This window comes from Ctenopharyngodon idella, chromosome 8 (assembly GCF_019924925.1).
Source record: "Ctenopharyngodon idella isolate HZGC_01 chromosome 8, HZGC01, whole genome shotgun sequence".
In the NCBI taxonomy this organism is placed as follows: domain Eukaryota; kingdom Metazoa; phylum Chordata; class Actinopteri; order Cypriniformes; family Xenocyprididae; genus Ctenopharyngodon; species Ctenopharyngodon idella.
In genome coordinates, this window is record NC_067227.1 from 6,330,388 (window position 1) to 6,345,000 (window position 14,613).

At 37.3% G+C, this 14,613-nt stretch overlaps 1 protein-coding gene across 2 annotated transcripts in view; it reads left to right on the plus strand.

Moving 5' to 3' along the window:
* The window catches only part of mtor (mechanistic target of rapamycin kinase), a 272,554-nt gene that overhangs the window by 96,607 nt on the left and 161,334 nt on the right, over positions 1-14,613 (plus strand). The window lies entirely within an intron of this gene.

Consider the following 14,613-nt stretch of genomic DNA (forward strand, 5'->3'; position numbering starts at 1 on the left):
TTGCAAGAGCCAATGAGATTCATTCTTGTGTGTCAAGCAGGTTCAGTTGAGCTTCATCAATGATCAATATTTATATGTGAATAAAAGCGTAAATTAAATCTGTTAATCATATAAAGCAATCGAGCCTCTTCAGAAAATTTGGACTTAACCACTCAATTCATATGGATTACTTTACATTCTCTTTATGAACTTTTAAGTGTTAAAGTGTCCGTTGCGTAGCTGTCTATAGAGGGACAGAAAGCTCTCAGATTTCATTTCATTTGTGTTCTGAAGATGAATGAAGGTCTTAGAGGTTTGGAACGACATGATGGTGAGTAATGACAGAATTTTAATTTTTGGGTGAACTATCTCTTTAATATCTTAGAGATTTCAGTATAATGAACTAGAGCAGTACTTCAGACTAAATTAGCTAACTGTTAACTGACTAAAAAGTCACTGAAACGTAACTTTCAGTTATATTATTAAGGCAAGACCCTGGAAACCCTTTTTCATAAAATGAGCTCATGGATACCTCAACACTCTGAGTATTCATTTATTCCTTTTCTTAGTTTACTTATTACTTGTACTAATGTGACCAATTTAACCTTTACCATTAAAATTAATATAATTAACCTATGAAATATTTGTAATTTTGAAGATTTTGTAATATTTCTCTTCTTTTTTTTTTTTCTTTTTTTTTTCGTGGAGAAGCTAATTTTCCCTAGCACCAAATATTTCATTATTCCTTATCAGATTTATATGTGTTGGTGCATCTTTTTGTTTCCAATTTAATAACATTAATCTTCATGCTAGTAGATTGAGAAATATAAGCATACTATGTTTTGCACTGTTAACTATGTTTGACTCTACAATTCCTAGAACCACCATCAAGGGATCTAAATCAATAAGCCTATGCAGTATTCTTGATAAAATAAAAAAACACTGTTTCAGTATATTGATAGCTTTGGGCAGCTCCAAAACATATGAGCTAATGATGTTGGTGCAAGCCCACAGCATTACACAAAAGAGTCTGTGTCTGGAAATGTCCTTGAGTTTTTGTTTAGACCAATGTAACCATCACGGAGTAGTTTAGAGAGTTAGGATAGAATGGATTGTTTTGTTTAATAAAGTTTTGCATGCAGCCAAATATTTGAAGGCTGCATGCCAAATTAATGTATTATTAATGTTAATAATAAACATATTTTTTTTTTAACCCGTTAAAAAATATGCTATGGTACCATTACAGATGAAATTTTGAATACCATGAAAGTTTACTGGTATTGGTACTGACTACTGAAATTTCAGTATCGTGACAACACTGATCACAGGTTTATGTTCCCTCTCATTCAGACAACAAAAGAAAACAGATGTCAGGGAGCTGACTCCAAAAAAAAAAAACAAAAAAAAAAACACACTTATAGATAAGACATGCTCTTGTAGCAATAATGATACTCTTGAGAGGGTGTTAAGAAGCTGTTTACGATGTCAACTGCTGTGAGTCTGCAAGTGTCTGGTGAAAGTATGGAAAAGAGGCAAGTGGCAAAACATCTTAGGGTCTTTGCATGCATTTATTTATTTTATTTTTTTTGCAGCCGTTTTTTCTTTTTTATTGTGCTGCTTTACCCTTTTTCACCTGTCTCACAATGAGCTATATTTACACACACACTGTGAGTACATAACATTATTATCAATTTCATTGAAATCTGCATACTAGTGTACGTTTTTGAAAAGAGTAAAGCTTATTTGTTTTTGAATATATTTTATTGCAGAAAATATATTATTCCGGAATGTGCTCCCCAACTCAAAGGTACTATTAGCACAGCTGAAGTTAGTGAGGATGTTGTCTGATTGCCATAGGCCACAGCCAGGCATCCAGATGTTTTCCCAGCAGCTTTGGTGAGCTTCAGACTGTTGTGAGACCCTAAGTGTCTGCTAATTAACATTCTTTAGTACCGCGGAAATGTACTCAGGTTGAAGAGCTACATTTTTATCTTTCCCAAAGCTATCCGACTGTCTGCCTCTGAAGCTGACATGAAAGTTTCTTTTGACAGAACCTGTTGCTAGAGCACTTCTAATTGTTTGGCTCAAAATGTGTTCTTCAAACAAAGAAAACTTATGCCTAAAGCCGAGTGCACACTGTGCGATTTTTGCCACAATTTGGTCATCTGAGACAAATTTTGAAAATCCTAAAAGATTCTTCTGATCCTAGGCTAAAATCTGTAGTCTTTGGTCGTTAGTTGGACATGTTCACCGACAGACGATTAATGACCGTTGCGATCAAATTTTACCTCAGATGAAATTCTGGCAGTGTCAGAAGTTTTGGTGCACAGTCCTGCAGTGTGACTTCTCCTACGACGACTGTCAAATTGACTTGTTTTTCAAGACAAGCCATGATCAAAATTAACGCTAGAGATTTCTTTGTTAGCCACCATTTCAGTCCCGTGTGTAATGCAGCTCACAGTCGCCGAAGGTGTATGTGTTGATGTAAAACTCCAGACAAGTTTTCATATGAGTGTCCATTTTTAATGTGTCTTGACTGTCATACATAAATGACAGCTGAGATCCCACAGTGTGACATGAGGATCATATAGTCTGACAAGCAACAATCGTAAAGGACTATTATAAATCGCATAGTGTGCACCCGGGTTAACTAATCAAAACTCAGAAAAACAGATTTTGTAACTGTTCACAATGAAACTGTTCACATCACCATTCCCAGTGGAACAGATGGCGCTAGAGATTCTCTTGACACCTCGCATTTATTACCAAATGAATGGCATAAACACTCTGGAGGCGTTGACGTCATATCGCTTGTCGCTGTGTCTTGCTTATTTATTTCCAAACATCATGCAACAATTTATTTTCAGAGTCGGCACATCTGTGAGTATTTTACCATGAAATGAATCAAGATTATTATTTTCACATCCTCAGCCAGACATGTGCAGGCTGACCCTCAGCATTTCACTGTCATGTATGTTTGTATACTGACCCTAGGTGTAAGGCTTGTGCCAATTCTCAAATGTCAATTTTTTTTTTTTTTTCTCCCAGTTACACCACAATAAACTTTAAGATACTTTTTACGTCTAGTAATGAAATACGTTGTGTGTGATCCACTCACAAGTAGCTAGCTGAGACATATCACTGTTTACACCTGGCGTCTTCTGTGACCACTTCTGATTTCTTACATTTTCCAATTTTCCACTTCAGAAATTAATTCTCATGTCAGGGGCAGTTTGAGGAACTATTGTTTTGTTGAACTATTTTAGCTCCTACTCTTGACTAAATACTCTCTAACAGAGTAACTATGAGAGGTGCTACAGCCTGTCAGTGGTCAAACGTATGATGCACAAACCAATATAGAAGAGTCAACAGATGTTGTAATTTTGTTTCTAAAGCTACATATGAAGAAGTATCCCCCCCCCCCCCCCCCCCCCCCCGCCAAAAAAAAATATATATATATATTGAGCATTTACTCAGTAGGAGAATATCCCAGTATCTTATGAGAAGGGTTTTTTTTTGTAATTCTTAATGATGCCACATTACATTTGTTACATGAAGTTTCTAGATTTATGTGGAGGTTAACTGGGGCATGTTTGAAACTTGCTTTGACAGTCACAGCAACACAAACAGCATCTGTAAGAGTGTTAAATGATTGAACATTTTTAATGTGTTTTGTGTATTGTACTTTGAGCTAACAAAACAGTGTATAATTGTATTTTATTGCTTGTCAAGTAAAATGTATTTGTATTAGCTGTAATATACACAATCCTCTGCATTAATGTGAAGAAAACAAAAGAGGGATTATTGTGGACTTTAGGAAAGATGGCAACATTCCTCCTACTCTAGATATTGGAGGAGTAGCTGTTGAGGTGGTCACCAGCTACTTGGGAGTGCATATTAGTAACGAGCTCGCTAGGAGTAACAATACTGCCAGCCTGATAAAGAAGTCCCATCAACGCTTTATTCTTCTTGAGGAAATTGAAGCATGCTGGCCTTGGCATTTCAGCCCTTACATCCTTCTACAGATAATTGGTGGAGAGTGTCCTCACCTCCTGTATCACTGTGTGGTGGTGAAATTGTTCTGTCATCTGTAAGCAATATTTATCATAGTTTCCCATCTGTAAGCAATATTTACATCACCAGATGCAGAAGGAGGGCAACTTGTGTGTGTGTGTGTGTGTGTCATACATATTTTATATATATATATATATATATATATATATATAAAATATGTATGTATATATACAATATGTATGTGTGTATATATATATACAGTGGGTACGGAAAGTATTCAGACCCCCTTAAATTTTTCACTCTTTGTTATATTGCAGCCATTTGCTAAAATCATTTAAGTTAATTTTTTTTTCCTCATTAATGTACACACAGCACCCCATATTGACAGAAAAACACAGAATTGTTGACATTTTTGCAGATTTATTAAAAAAGAAAAACTGAAATATCACATGGTCCTAAGTATTCAGACCCCTTGTTCAGTATTTAGTAGAAGCACCCTTTTGATCTAATACAGTCATGAGTCTTTTTGGGAAAGATGCAACAAGTTTTTCACACCTGGATTTGGGGATCCTCTGCCATTCCTCCTTGCAGATCCTCTCCAGTTCTGTCAGGTTGGATGGTAAACGTTGGTGGACAGCCATTTTTAGATCTCTCCAGAGATGCTCAATTGGGTTTAGGCAGGGCTCTGGCTGGGCCATTCAAGAACAGAGTTGTTGTGAAGCCACTCCTTCGTTATTTTAGCTGTGTGCTTAGGGTCATTGTCTTGTTGGAAGGTAAACCTTCGGCCCAGTCTGAGGTCCTGAGCACTCTGGAGAAAGTTTTCGTCCAGGATATCCCTGTACTTGGCCGCATTCATCTTTCCCTCGATTGCAACCAGTCGTCCTGTCCCTGCAGCTGAAAAACAACCCCACAGCATGATGCTGTCACCACCATGCTTCACTGTTGGGACTGTATTGGACAGGTGATGAGCAGTGCCTGGTTTTCTCCACACATACCGCTTAGAATTAAGGCCAAAAAATTCTATCTTGGTCTCATCAGACCAGAGAATCTTATTTCTCACCATCTTAGCAAACTCCATGCAGGCTTTCATGTGTCTTGCACTGAGGAGAGGCTTCCGTCGGGCCACTCTGCCATAAAGCCCCGACTGGTGGAGGGCTGCAGTGATGGTTGACTTTCTACAACTTTCTCCCATCTCCCGACTGCATCTCTGGAGCTCAGCCACAGTGATCTTTGGGTTCTTCTTTACCTCTCTCACCAAGGATCTTCTCCCCCGATAGCTCAGTTTGGCCGGACGGCCAGCTCTAGGAAGGGTTCTGGTCGTCGCAAATGTCTTCCGTTTAAGGATTATGGAGGCCACTGTGCTCTTAGGAACCTTAAGTGCAGCAGAAATTTTTTTGTAACCTTGGCCAGATCTGTGCCTTGCCACAATTCTGTCTCTGAGCTCTTCAGGCAGTTCCTTTGACCTCATGATTCTCATTTGCTCTGACATGCACTGTGAGCTGTAAGGTCTTATATAGACAGGTGTGTGGCTTTCCTAATCAAGTCCAATCAGTATAATCAAACACAGTTGGACTCAAATGAATGTGTAGAACCATCTCAAGGATGATCAGAAGAAATGGACAGCACCTGAGTTAAATATATGAGTGTCACAGCAAAGGGTCTGAATACTTAGGACCATGTGATATTTCAGTTTTTCTTTTTTAATAAATCTGCAAAAATGTCAACAATTCTGTGTTTTTCTGTCAATATGGGGTGCTGTGTGTACATTAATGAGGAAAAAAATGAACTTAAATGATTTTAGCAAATGGCTGCAATATAACAAAGAGTGAAAAATTTAAGGGGGTCTGAATACTTTCCGTACCCACTGTGTATATATATAAAAGGATATTTTCCATGGCCACAGAAAAATAATGCTTTCTTAGCATGTAGCTGTGATCAAATGGTTAAATTGACACTGGTTTATAAGCAGATCAGAATCTCGCACGAATGTGCACAAAAGTTTTAACTAAATAACGAGCACATAGCTATACTCAACACGCATACACACAAGTCACGCATACATAGGAAACGAGAGAGTGGAAGTGAATTAAACCGTAGCATAACGGGAATGGAGCTATGAAAAGAGTAGTTTAACAAGCTGCAAGAACCATCAGTTTCTCACTATAAAGCACCTTTGTTAACAAAGGGGTTCACAACTTAATACTAAATCACTGTTTAGTGTTCAAATGTATGATACTTGCCTTAGCTGTTGAAGAGCGTCCAGATATGCAGTCTCAGGAGAAATTCTTCATGGTTCGGTCCAAGGGTGTTGAAGTTGTAATCAATATCTTCTGCCTTGAATGAAGAAATGATGACGAACTTGTGCTGTTAATTTGACCCTGTTGTGGTCCAGGAAGTTGCGCATGGCTTGAAGTTTTGGCTTGAGCAATGAGAAAGGTGCAATTCTCAGGCGGGAAGGTTACTTTGTTTGAAAGAGAACTCTTTTGCATGAGGGGAGTAAGCTGGCAGTTTGTGTCTATTTATACTCTGATAAATATAAAAAACAATGCATTCTATGACTATGATTATGATATGACTATGATTTACCTTTTGTAAATAAACTGCACATGGGTTCACAAATCTGACTTGTCTACAGTGGAGTAACGTTACATAGAGCAAGTTTTAGGGCCGGACAGTGATCGGACAGCAGCATAGAATGGATCTAGAAGGCACTGATATGCTCTGGAAAATATATATCTACTACCGCAATTGCCATTAACTAAATGTCATTAAGTATAAGTATTTTTGATTCTGGCATCTATGTTTGATAGTTGTATACTTGTTTATGCTTGGCTTGTGTTTGTGTATGCCCAAGTCTAGTCTTAAGTCTAGACCATGAAGATAAATGAAAATAAATGAAAATGACCATGAAATCAAAATTGACTTTTTTTTTTTTTTTTTTTTTTTTTAATGGAATATTGCAGTATTTATCATAAATGATTTATCCATATACTCCAGTAAACTGATCCTCCCAATTCATTTCCTGTGTCATGTACAACCCCGATTCCAAAAAAGTTGTGACACTGTACAAATTGTGAATAAAAAAGGAATGCAATGATGTGGAAGTTTCAAATTTCAATATTTTATTCAGAATACAACATAGATGACATATCAAATGTTTAAACTGAGAAAATGTATCATTTTAAGGGAAAAATAAGTTGATTTTAAATTTCATGGCATCAACACATCTCAAAAAAGTTGGGACAAGGCCATGTTTACCACTGTGTGGCATCCCCTCTTCTTTTTATAACAGTCTGCAGACATCTGGGGACTGAGGAGACAAGTTGCTCAAGTTTAGGAATAGGAATGTTGTCCCATTCTTGTCTAATACAGGCTTCTAGTTGCTCAACTGTCTTAGGTCTTCTTTGTCGCATCTTTCTCTTTATGATGCACCAAATGTTTTCTATGGGTGAAAGATCTGGACTGCAGGCTGGCCATTTCAGTACCCTGATCCTCCTTCTACGCAGCCATGATGTTGTAATTGATGCTGTATGTGGTCTGGCATTGTCATGTTGGAAAATGCAAGGTCTTCCCTGAAAGAGACAACGTCTTGATGGGAGCATATGTTGTTGTAGAACTTGGATATACCTTTCAGCATTGATGGTGCCTTTCCAGATGTGTAAGCTGCCCATGCCACACGCACTCATGCAACCCCATACCATCAGAGATGCAGGCTTCTGAACTGAGTGCTTATAACAACTTGGGTTGTCCTTGTCCTCTTTAGTCCGGATGACATGGCGTCCCAGTTTTCCAAAAAGAACTTCAAATTTTGATTCGTCTGACCACAGAACAGTTTTCCACTTTGCCACAGTCCATTTTAAATGAGCCTTGGCCCAGAGAAAACGGCTGCGCTTCTGGATCATGTTTAGATATGGCTTCTTTTTTGACCTATAGAGTTTTAGCCAGCAACGGCGAATGGCACGGTGGATTGTGTTCACCGACAATGTTTTCTGGAAGTATTCCTGAGCCCATGTTGTGATTTCCATTACAGTAGCATTCCTGTATGTGATGCAGTGCCGTCTAAGGGCCTGAAGATCACGGACATCCAGTATGGTTTTCCGGCCTTGACCCTTACACACAGAGATTGTTCCAGATTCTCTGAACCTTTGGATGATATTATGCACTGTAGATGAAAAAACTCTTTGCAATTTTTCTCTGAGAAACTCCTTTCTGATATTGCTCCACTATTTTTCGCCGCAGCATTGGGGGAATTGGTGATCCTCTGCCCATCTTGACTTCTGAGAGACACTGCCACTCTGAGAGGCTCTTTTTATACCCAATCATGTTGCCAGTTGACCTAATAAGTTGCAAATTGGTCCTCCAGCTGTTCCTTATATGTACATTTAACTTTTCCGGCCTCTTATTGTTACCTGTCCCAACTTTTTTGGAATGTGTAGCTCTCATGAAATCTAAAATGAGCCAATATTTGGCATGACATTTCAAAATGTCTCACTTTAAACATTTGATATGTAATCTATATTCTATTGTGAATAAAATATAAGTTCATGAGATTTGTAAATTATTGCATTTCTTTTTTATTCACAATTTGTACAGTGTCCCAACTTTTTTGGAATCGGATTGTAATCAAGGGAGTGTTACGCTGTTCACCTCTAAAACATAATCATCATTGACCTCTGCTATCCACCTCTCCAGCAGGCATATTATTATTATGAACTAACTATAATACAGCTTACATAATATTATATAACACAATATCACTTCTTCCAGTGGGGTTTGTGGTCAGACCGCAAGGAGATCCACATGTACCTTGTGTCAGAAATAGCACGTCGGAAAAATGCCACTGGACTCTGAGTAATCAAATGGAAACTATTGTCTAAGCTGCATGTCAAACCTTTCATGAATATTACTAGAGGAATGAAAGGGATTGGAAAGAAGTTTTGGGTCCACCCTACTTCAATTATATAATCTTAACTGACCTTGCAGTGTTGTCTGAGCTGAATTGGGAATGAATAGCTTAGTCTTTTATCACATTCCATGAGGAAGGAAACAGAAAACATTCAAACATCTGGACATTAAACATCTGGATTGTTTTTATTCATTGCACCCTAGGTTAACTTGTATATATCTGCATTTGAAAGCTTAGATTCTCAGAGAAAGTCATCATAACCAGATTTTTACCAGAATTTCATCATACCAAAGCCAAAGGTGAATGCAGCTGTGCTCTATTACAGTGCAGTTTTGACCTATTGTGACCACTAATGCTGGTAGTCCTACCCATAATATAGTCCAAATGATGGGCTGCCACTGCTATTGATGAACATATCAAATACTGTAAACTTGTGCTTTCAAGCAGCTGTAGCAGCTCTGGTTCTGGTGCAGACATAGACATGAAATTTGACTGCATTGTCTTTAACTGTCCATATGAAGCTATAGAATAGCTTATTTATTTTTTTTTATTCCATTAAGCTGTAAACTTCCATTAAGCTGTAAACTGCTGTTTTGTTGTTTTTATGCTTTTGTTGTGTTCAAGCCTAAAATTAGATCTGGACTCCCAGCCAGACTGAGCAATCGGGGGGGAAAGAGCCTTAGAGAGGTGACTATAAACCCGATGATCACTCTGATTGAGCTCCAGAGATAATGTGTGGAGATGGGAGAAACTTGCATAACAACCATCACTGCACCATTCCACTGATCTGGGCTTTATGGCTTAGTGGTCAGAAGGATACCTTATTTTAGTGCAAGACACCTGAAAGCCCCTAAAGGACTGTCCGATTGTGAGAACTAAATTCTCTGGTCTAGTGAAACAATGGTTTGACTGTTTAGCCTGGAGGAAACTAGGCACTGCTCATCACTTGCAATACCAACTCAATGGAGAAGCTTGGTGGTATAACATTATACTGATGTAAATGTTATTTAGCAGCAGGGATTGGGAAACTGGTTAGGGTAGAAGGAAAGCTTAATGCATCAAAATACAGAAATGAGAAAAAAATAGAGAAAAAAAAATGAGCCAGAGCCCTCAGGTCCCCATCCATCTTGACAAAGCTTGAGAGAATCTGCAGAGAAGAATGGCAGAAAATCCCCAAATCCAGGTGTGCAAAGCTTGTCAATTACACTGACAGTGGTTCTAGGAACTCTGTTGAAAATTGTCTTTTGAAAGGCTGTTCTTGTATGTATGTATGTATGTATGTATGTGATCCGCGTACTGATATACAGCTATATCGAAAGACTACGAGTGTGATATTGCGTTTATACAACAGTTCGGTGGCACAAGTGTGTAAATAAATAAAAAAATAACAACGGAGTGTCTTTAAAACCCTCTTTTGTGCAGAACTACATCCTTCAGCCATGGATTCAAATCTCAAGTTGACAATAAAGGCTCCGTTACTAATTCTAAAACGTCACTTTAGAACTAGTAACGAAGGAATGTTGAGTCCCTCCATTGAAACTCGTATTTTGTACAGTATTACAGAGAGAGAGAGATCGCCTGAGCGAGCATTACCTGTCTGATATAACATTCATTCTTCAGGTCGTTGTCCATAATATTATATCCATTATAAAAATTTGTTTGAATGTCCACTGAGGAAAGTGATCTTTGCATTTGTCCTTTTTACAGTTAAGGGAATTTTTCCATAGCAGCACTAAAACAACGTTTGTTGACAAAAGTCCCTTTCAGTTTAAAAGTCTCTTGCAACTGACTCATTCACTCGTAGTTTGCCACCATCTAAAGACGTAATAATGTAGCTTTCACTCAATCCATATTACGCACTAACAGACCTTTTCTCAATACCAAATACAACATATTTATATAAAATAATATTTATTGAACAACAATATTTAAATTAACAATAGCCATTATAAATGACAATAGGAAATTAACACAATTGTACAATCCAGCCAAATGTACAAAAGCAATGCTCTACAGCATTGACTACATCCATAGCCTACAAGCAGCGTGCTTATAACAGATTACGTGCAGAGTCTGCTGCTTTAACAAATCGTGCCACATTGCTGCCAATATTATAGTTTAAATTGTGCCTTTGTGAAAGTGCAGATTTAGCACTTAGTAGCAGGAAAAACAAAAATACACATACTCTGTACATAGAGATCGATTTAAGATTCAAACTCTCTTCGATACAAAAAATACATGTGAGTTCTTGTTTTTAATGTTGATAATATATTATACGAACAAGAATGCAATGTTTCCCAAATACCCACACGATTGCAAATGTGACATTTATTTTATACAACAGTTCAACTAATGAAAGGGTGATATTAAGTGATGTTCATTTTAAACACAGTATTGTCAGTATTTTGCAATGCTACAGCAGAACTGCAGCACACGGCAGTGTTTCGCGAACAAATCTGTGGCTTTAATGAACCATGAGAGACAATGATTCAATGACCTATTCTTAAACACAGCCACTTGCTTCATTACTGAATGAATGAATGAGTCGATGACTCACTCATAAAAACTTACAACCACCTACTGGGGGTTTTAATTTAATATTTAAAAGTATCACTTCATTTTTACCATCATATTTTTCATATGTTCATATTTGATATTGAACATTTTTTTATTTAAAGCATTATTTTATAAAGGTATTTATAAAGGTAAAAAATGCACTGGACAAATCGATTTAAGGGGGCAAATATTGTCCCTTATAATGGAAAAGGGAAGGCTACACAGAAGGATGTTAAATGCCTTAGGGGGTTCGACACTCTAAAAAGTTTGAGAGCCACTGCTCTACAGGATGCAGGTAAAAAATATCGCCTTAATATTAAATTATTAAATTTAACATAGCCCAATTCAATTTGCTCAGGAACAAGTAATAGATTAATAAGACCAAAGATTGACCGTTTTATGTACCCAAAATAAATTGTCTCATGTTTAACCACTATAAGAGTCAGCTGCAAATCCCTGAAGCACTGGCCAAGATGAAGCTGTTCTCGGCGGGTACACAAGCACTGAACGGCCGCTGACGCCTGGAGCTCGTATCTCCGAAAACATCTAAACAAATTCTAAAATAGGTGCTATGATTAAATATTTCCCATATTTCAGTTATAAACAACTACATTCTCACCTAAAAAAAACCTCGTAAAACTACATTCCGTTGCAAAATAACAGTAGTATTTATAAAAATATGGTGGGTTTGCTCGTCCGCCATGACACTCGCTGTGAGAATGCTGAAAGCAGAGTGATTCTGTGAAATGGTTCCCATGGCGATACTGGTAGAATATTGCATGGCTGGAAAGACCTCTCAGCCAATCAGATGATTCGAGAACCAGAAAGAACTGTTGTATAAATATATATATATATATACACACACACAGATGGTACTCAACCAGAATGTGTTTTTTGTTGCCGCGGGTACCGTTGCGGTTTGCGACTGGAAATTCATTTCTGTTCTTATCCGCTAAGTGGTGCTGTAACCATAGATTTTCACTTTATGGAGTGGACATATCACAGCTCATTTTCACGAGTAGCAGTCAACTGCGCCATTCGGAGATTAACCCTCTGGGGTCTGAGGCTAATTTGGGGTCCTGGAGTAGTTTTGACATGCCCTGACATTTGTGCTTTTTTCAGTTGCTTATAAACACATTAATGACAAAAGTCTCATTACACTGTATTCAGCACAAACTAGGCTACAATAATATGTGAGCAACAAGTATGTACATGTTTGTATTTTTAAAGAGAATAATCTATATGCATGGTTTTTGAAAGAAGAAAAAAATAAGTCACTGAAATAAGGCCCCAAAACACATGCTAAATATTTTTCACAAGACTTTTGGGAACTGTATGTTTAAGTCTAGAGATTTTGCTTCAAAATGATGTTAAAATCATTCTGCCTACTCATAAAACAATGTATTGATTTTAAATTACTAAGACACTTTTTGTTTAGGAAGGGCGTATGCACGGAGGCGTGAATCTTCATGAATAATGCTGTGATTCACACCTGAGGAGATTAACACTCAGGGGTCGGCTGGTTGCGCCGGCGATACCACCGTGCTTTTTTCTTATCAGTGTGAAAGAGACTCAAAATACTCCGTCAATTTTGCTCATACAATTAAGAGTTATACACCATTTTAATCTGTGAAATATCTTCTTTTATTTGTGTACACTCAGAGTAAAAACAAAATGTTGTGCTTTTTGCAAAATAAAAACTAACATGATGCGCGATCTTTCGTCTCCCTCTGAACGAAGTCCAATCTGATAGTTCTCAGAAAATTAAGTGTAACTTAGTGAATATTAATGACACAAAAATGAGACTTATGTCTAAAGAAACGTTGAAATGTCAGGTTTTAAATCGTGTAAGTCAAATTGAAAACAAAAATTCTCTGTTTATGTAATCTGAATGAAAAGAGACACATGTCAGACGTCCGTGAGTGAGCTCATTATCCGCTAATGCGGCCACGCCCACGGAGCGAGCGCTATTCAGACGCAAATTCTGAGGCAATACATGTATACATCGTTGCAATCGTGTATTTATTATCTTCAAAAGTGTTTATCTGCATGTTATAGCCATGGTTAGCGATCTCTGGAAGCCTCTGTTGTTAGTTCCTGGAATGTCACATGGTATGCCTGTTCTTCATTTGTGGACTAAAGGTGCACAGAGCGCCCTCCGGCTGCAAGTATGAATTGAAAACACAGTATCCAGCACCCATAGTAATGACAGTAAATATTGAATAAATATCACTCCTCTGTATAGGAAATTGACATAAACATGTATGAATCCATCAGTATTTCTCCAAATGTGCATGCTTTTAAGCTAAAAGTCCTGATGGATGTTGTTTTGTCAAAGGTAACGACTCCGTTTTTTATATTCATAACTCCTGACGCATAGGCTATTAACAAATTATGGTCACTATAAGAGTAAAACAGAGGTCAAAATTTGAAGCTTGAGTCTTAGATCTTTTTAATGATGTATAGTTTGTCAACTGCACATTAATAAAGTATATTAAAATAGAAAACCATTATTTGGTTAGAGACTTGAGACTTATTTTAAAAACGTTTTAACAGTAATGCTTCCAATCTTTTGACTGGTACTGTAATTTAAACTATAATAGGCCTATACAAAATTTTCTTCACGTGCAATAATATGTGCATGTATGCGATCACAAAAATCATGTTATTTTTGTCAAGTGTGGACATTACTTTAACTTTAATACAATAGCTGATGTGATCCTGTTATCAGAGGGTTTTTTCACATAGCCTACCTGACTGAAAGGGCTCATTATGGGGGTCATTATGCAGGTCTTTGTCTTCTCAGGTGTGAATCACAGCATTATTCATGAAGATTCACGCCTCCATGCATACTGTGTTTCTTGACAAAAAGCGTCTTACAAAATTTAAATTAATATATTGTTTTATATGAACGAGTAGGCAGGATAATTTTTACATCATTTTGAAGCAAAAACTCTAGTCTAAAACCTCCAATACCCAGAAGTCTTGTGAACACATATATACTATTAGTTTTGTGGCCTTATTTCAGTGACTTAAGTTTTTTGTTTTTTCAATAACCACGCATAAACGTTATTCCTTCAAAAATACAAACATACATGTACATACATGTTCCTCACATATTACGGTAGCCAAGTTTGTGCTGAATACAGTGTAATGAC